The sequence below is a fragment of the Monodelphis domestica genome, chromosome 3 (assembly GCF_027887165.1).
Source record: "Monodelphis domestica isolate mMonDom1 chromosome 3, mMonDom1.pri, whole genome shotgun sequence".
In the NCBI taxonomy this organism is placed as follows: Eukaryota; Metazoa; Chordata; class Mammalia; order Didelphimorphia; family Didelphidae; genus Monodelphis; species Monodelphis domestica.
The window spans coordinates 282,003,171-282,009,170 of NC_077229.1; positions in this window are offsets into that span (position 1 = coordinate 282,003,171).

Consider the following 6,000-nt stretch of genomic DNA (forward strand, 5'->3'; position numbering starts at 1 on the left):
TTAGAATCCATAATAGCTACAAAGTCTTAAATTTAAAAGCTGATTCTGTAACATCTTGAGGGACTGCATCTATCACAAATTCCTCTAGGTGAAAAGGCTTGCGACTTGGGAAATCTTCCCAGAGTAATCTGATATTTTCTTTTTAGTGTGGGTCAAATAAAACTTCCATTCATTGAACTGTCACAATTCAAGCAAAACCATTGCAGATCTCACCTCCTATAGATTTTCTGTAGTGTCACCTTCATGATTGTCTGTTCTGATGCTTAAGTCTTTAGTACTTGAAGGGAAAAGTGCTAACAGAATACGGTTTTCTGAAGAGGTGCATATGTGCCTGTGTTTCTGTATGTGTATGTCTGTGTTTCCCCTCTACCTTTTCCTCTCCTTTTACTACTATTACTACTGCTATTGTTTCAGGGACATTGTTAATTGACTTTTAGAACATTCAGTTAAAACTCAGAAGTACCTGCTCTGTAAAATTTCCAAATATATATTTTTCTTTAATGCAGATCTTATCTCCCAGAAAAGTGTAAATTAAATTGAGAAATTAAGTTAGGGGAAAGATATAATAAGCTATAGTATAATTCCCATGTAGTGGGATGTAACAAAGTCGAATCATTTGAATTATGTTTACTATAATTCCTTTGTAAACTGAAAATCATATATATAGAAGTATGTATATGTCATGCACATATGCATACCCATTCAGTCCATTTCTTATCCCTCATCTTTTCTAAAAGTTAAATCTTTAGGATATTTCTAATCTAAAATTTTCTTTTCTGTTTATTAGTGAGAGCTAAGCTTAAGCTACTGTGAACCCTAGGATGTCAGATCTGGAAGACTAAGCTGGTGTTTTCTGAACTGATAATGTACAGGGTTGCCACAAATTGCACTTATTTGTGCATTCGTTTTAGGAGGAGAATCTGAAGTGGTTCATGAGAAGGTTTCTTCTTCAGTGATTTTAAAGAGTTTGAGTAGAATAAAGTCTTACTGACATGTGCATTTTGAAAAGTGTTATACAGTAGTATACTTTGGAAATAAATTATAAACAGATGCAGGACAGCAGTAAGCAGATGAACAAGGTGGCAGGGGGCAACATCAGTGTGACAGAAGGTAGCCAATGTAATGAGAAGGCAATCCCACCCGCTACCTTATATTTACCACACTATTAATATGGGGAAATGCACAGAAGCCTCCCTGAAGGTCTTCCTCAAAACTCCTTTGCCAGGGAAAAACAAATAAGCACTCAAACCAGCAGGCAAATTTGTGACCTTTTGGGGGGCTAATTTGTTATCATTTCACTCATTATAAAATGGTAGATAGCAATTTTATTCACTCCTTTTCCCTGTATGTTCAAATGCAGGGAGTCTACCTCTGGCTTTTTGATTTACTTTAACAATCCTTCAGTGAACAAGCATTTATCAGAAGCCTACTATGTGACTAGGGATAAAAATTACAAAAGGAGACAGACTCTCACCTCAGCAAGCTTACAAACTATAAGGTAGGGGATGTACAACTTCTTATAAAGTCATTGGGGGGGATATATATGGCAATTTCTGTAGGGGAGTGAAATTAACAACTGGGGAAATCAGGAACTTTGGAGGCAGATTTACTAGTCCCTTGAAGGGTTCTCAAGATGTTTTGCTGAAAAATAATGATCATATTAATTTTTCTAAAAGTGTTTGGCTTCTTGATGTGGACACTTTTGCCAGTTTGTGATTCTTAAGTCCCAATTACAAGAAAATGAGAGACAATGATGTCTCTTTCTCAATGGAGATACACCATAGTTATCTGACTGGCTGCTCAGAAAAATCTTGAGGTTATTTAAGTTTTTAGATTGATTACAAAACTTTCATTGGATGAAGTAGAGCTTTAGGATATTTAATTTTAGTTTAGCATTTGAAGCCTTTATCAGTTTTGCTCCAGCTCACATTCCAGGTTTATTGCATATTACTCTCTTCCTACATTCCAACCAAACCAACCTAAATATAGCTTTTGATACCAGACATTCCATTTCCTGCCTCTTCATGCCTTTGTCCAGGCTGTCCCCAATTCCTGAACACTTTCTTCTTAACTCTGTTTTACAGAATCCCTAGCTTTCTTCAAGGTTCAACTTATGTATTACTTCTACAGGAAGCCTTTCCTGATATCCTTAGCTGTTAGTACTGTGTCCTCAAAAAATCTATCAATCAATAATATTTACTAAGTACCTTAAAGCTCTAATCAAATCTCTGCTATCATGCAAAGGCTTGCCCATTTTGTTGTTATTGTTCAGTCATATCCAATGTACCATATACCAAGAGCAATGGATACAAAAGGAGGCAGAAGAGAAGATATGCCTCATCCTCAAGGGAATTATAATGTAACAGGGAGACAATATGCAAACAAATATATAAAAAGCAAATTGAGATACATGGGAAATAATTATCAGATGGATGTCATTAGAATTAAAAGAGGTTGGGGAAGTCTTCCAGTAAAATATGGAATTTTAGTTGGGACTAAAAGGAAACTGGTGAGGTAAATGAGCAGAATGGAAAACGGAGAGTGTTTCAAACAGGAGGAAAAATGAGAGGAACTGAGAGATGAATGAAACAGGGAATAAATAGCAACCTCTTTCCACCACCCACCCACACCTGTTTCATTTACATGGCATATGCCAAAAGGTGCATGTACGTCTCCTAAGAGAGAGAGATTGTCATTATGCTGTCAATATCTAGTACTAGATTTTGTACATAGAAGGTCCTTAAATGCTCATTGGATTATATTTCATTAAAAGATCTTTTTCATTGTTTTAGCTTGTCTCAAAATAGCAGGATGCTCTACAACCAGTAGAATTTAAATAAATGTCTGGTGAATTGACTTGAATTAAATTGAAATGAGTTGAACTGTATTCATATTTGCCTTCTATGTTAACAATAACTCCCTTAATCTCCCCTTGCCCCATACCACCCATGTTCATGCTTCTTCTTTATAGTTAAGTAACCTCCTCTTCCTGCTGACTTCCTACAGTTCAGCCTAAGAGAACACATGCATAATTATTGTTTTCATGCATAACTGTAGCACAATAAGCTGTGTTTCTTTACAATCTCCAAGAACAAAAAAGAAACAGAGGGGAAAGAGAAGGTGATTAAATATATTTGATAACATGTCCCTGTGAGCATAGTTGTTTCTTACTTAGTGCCTAAAGAAAATAGAGAATAATCCTTTTTCACTCATTTCTTCTTTCTAGTCAGGACTGACACTTTCTTCCTTCATGCTTTCCTTTCAAGGAGATGGAGTGAGGAGCCATATTCCAATCTTTAAAAAAGAAAAAAGATGGTCATCATTCCAGAAGTTAGGGATACAGACTTGCCTATTTCATATTATTAAAAATCCTGAACCTGGAAGAAGCTGAGTTTCCTCCCCTTCAACTCTTGCTTTCTCTTTTCTAGGTAAAAGAGAACTTTTCTTTAAAAAAAAAATTAATTAATTTAGAATATTTTTCCACAGTTACAGGATTCATGTTCTTTCCTTTCCTTCCTCCCTCCCCCTCCCAGAGCTGACAAACAATTCCACTGGATTTTACATGTATCATTTTTCAGAACCCTTTTCCATGTTATTAATATTTTCAGTAGAGTGATTATTTAAAGTCAATATCCCCAAATATATCCCCATCGAACCATATGTTTTTTTCTTCTGTGTTTCTACTTTTACAGCTCTTTCTCTTTATGTGGGTAGCATTCTTTCTCATAAGTCCTTCAGAATTGTCCTGGATCATTGTATTGCTGCTAGTAGAGAAGTCCATTACCTTTGCTTGTGTCACAGTGTATCAGTCTCTGATTATGCTCCTTTTACTCTGCATCAATTCCTGGAGGTCATTCCAGTTCACATGAAATTGCCCCAGTTCATTAATCCTTTCAAAAGGATAATATTCCATCACCATCATATACCCCAATTTGTTCAGCCATTCCCCAATCTATGGATACCCCCTATTTTCCAATTTTTTGCCATCACAAAAAGTATGGCTATGAATATTTTTGTACATGTATTTTTCCCTATTATCTCTTTGGGGTACAAACACAGCAGTGGTATAGATGGATCAAAAGATAATCAGTCTTTAAAAGCACTTTGGCATAATTCAAAATTGCCTTCCAGAATGGTTGGATCAATTCACAACTCTACCAGCAATGCATTAGGGAGACAATTTTGCCACATTCTCTATAACATTTATTACTTTCCTTTGCTGTCATATAGGTCAACCTGGTGGTGTGAGGTGGTAACTCAGAGTTGTTTTGATTTGCATTTCTCTAATTATGAGAGATTTAGAACACTTTTTATGTGCTTATTGATAGTTTTGATGTCTTTATCTGAAAACGACTTATTCATGTCCCTTGACCATTTGCCAATTGGGGAATGGCTTGTTTTTTGTACAATTGATTTAGATCCTTATATATTTGATAAATTAGACCTTTGTCAGAGGTTGCTATTATAAATATTTCCCCCCAATTTGTTGCTTCCCTTCTAATTTTGGTTGCATTGGATTTGTTTGTACAAAATCTTTTTTAATTTAATGTAATCAAAATTATTCATTTAACATTTTGTTATGTCCTCTATATCTTGCTAATTCTTAAAACAGTTCCTTTCCCATAGATGTGATAGGTTTACTATTCTATGTTCACCTAATTTACTTAAAATTTCCTTCTTTATTTTTAAGTCATTTACCCATTCTGAATCTATCTTGGTATAGGGCGTGAGATGTTGATCTAAACCTAATCTCTCTCATACTATTTTTCAATTTTCCCAGCAGTATTTGTCAAATAATGGATTATTGTCTCAAAAGCTGGGATCTTTGGGTTTATCATACCTTATCTTGCTGAGGCTATTTGCCCCAAGTCTCTTCCATTGATCCTTCCTTTTATCTCTTAGCCAGTACCATATTGCTTTGATGAACATTGCTTTCTAGTATAGTTTAAGATCTGATACTGCTAGAATCCCATCCTTCACATTTTATTCATTAGTTCCCTTGATATTCTTGACATTTTATTCTTCCAAATGAACTTAATTTATTTTCCTAATTCAATAAAAAAAGTTTCTTGGTAGTTTAATAGATATAGAACTGAATAAGTAGATTAATTTGGGTAGGATTATAATTTTTATTATATTAGCTTGTCCTACTCATGAACAATGAATGCTTTTTCAATTATTTAGGTGCAGTTTTAATTGTGTGGAAAGTGTTTTTAATTGTGTTCATATAATTCCTGTGTTTGTCTTGGGAAATAGATTCCTAAATATTTTATATTGTCTAGAGGGATTTTGGAAATATATAGAAAGGCAAATGACTTATGTGCGTTTATTTTGTATCCTGCAACTTTGCTAAAGTTGTTCATTATTTCCACTATCATTTTAGTTGATTCTATAGGATTCTTTAAGTAGACCATCATATCATCTGCAAAGAATGATGATTTTGTCTCTTCGTTGCCTACTTTAATCCCTTCAATTTCTTTTTCTTCTCTAATTGCTAGCCCTAATGTTTCTAATACAATGTTCAATAATAGAAGTGATAATGGGCATCCTTGCTTCACTCCTGATCTCACTGGAAAGGCTCCTAAGTCATTCCCATTGCAGCTGATACTTGCTGATGGTTTTAAATAAATAGTGTTTATTACTTTTAGGAAAGGTCTATTTATTCCTATACTTTCTAGTGTTTGAAATAGGAATTAGTGTTGTTTTTGTCAAGGGCTTTTTCTGCATCTATTGAGATAATCGTGTGAATCCTGGTGGTTTGGTTGTTTATATGATCAATTATGTTGATGGTTTTCTTAATATTAAACCATCTTTGCATTCCTGTTATAAATCCCACCTGATTATTATAGTGCTTATTCTTTGTGATGTGCTAGTCTTTTTTGCTAGTATTCTATTTAAGATTTTTGCATCTCTATTCATTAACGAGATTGGTCTATAGTTTTGTTTCACTGTTTTTGGACTGCCTAGCTTTGGAATCAGTACCATATTTTTGTCATAAAA